General features: G+C 52.7%; 1 protein-coding gene across 10 annotated transcripts in view; it reads right to left on the bottom strand.

Moving 5' to 3' along the window:
- The window catches only part of SUGP2 (SURP and G-patch domain containing 2), a 24,128-nt gene that overhangs the window by 10,975 nt on the left and 12,368 nt on the right, over nt 1-785 (bottom strand). The gene's annotated exons all lie outside the window — the stretch shown is intronic.

Genomic DNA, 785 nt, shown 5'->3' on the forward strand with positions numbered 1-785 from the left:
CAGCAGGCCTAGCAGAACCAGGCTGAGTGTGCCTACAAGGTCATCAGTGCTCCAGGCAGCTGGTCTGGGTCTCTGAGGAAGCAGAAGGCACCCCAAGTGCAGTGCCCACTCAAGGTCCCAAACAAGCTAAAAGAGTACAATCACCAGTGGGTCTCAAAAATGCTCTAGGAAATGTGAAGTTTTTAAACTGTATTCTTTATTAGTCTAAAGCATGACTCTGTAGCATGTTGGGAGCAGGGTGAGGGTCCAGAGACTCAGCAGGCTCTAAGACACAATGTACACAGCATTCAAACCCACTTGCTCCCCAAATACTCCCCAACTGCTTTGAGGGGAGCCTCGCAGGGTTACAATAACCCTGAAGGAAGAGAACCTATGCCCCAGAGGCAGGGCTGCTTCCAGGCTGTGTGGTGTTGAATCTGAGCAATGGTGAGGGTAATGGTGCCTCTCCCACCACGAAGGTGTCAGGTTGTCACTGTGTGGAAATGCTTGTTGTCCACACCTGGACCAGGGACCACCATCATTCCACGAGCAGTTAATTCTCATCAGCCTATAGTAGCCAATGTGACCAGGAGGCAGTGCCCTCCTCTCCTTCAGGCTCTTGGGCAAAGATGTACTCTGACCCTCTTCCCACTCCTGTTCTGCCTCTGCTCAGGACCTGGGAACACTGTCCCTTTGCCCAAGGAGCTATCTCCACCCCACCGCCATCCCCCAGAACAGGCGCTTCTCTCTCACAGCCCTGAGCTCAGCAGAAGTGAAGTTATGACTTATCCTGGTGTGACCGCCAA

The sequence above is a fragment of the Pteropus alecto genome, unplaced genomic scaffold, assembly GCF_000325575.1.
Source record: "Pteropus alecto unplaced genomic scaffold, ASM32557v1 scaffold160, whole genome shotgun sequence".
Taxonomy (NCBI): Eukaryota; Metazoa; Chordata; class Mammalia; order Chiroptera; family Pteropodidae; genus Pteropus; species Pteropus alecto.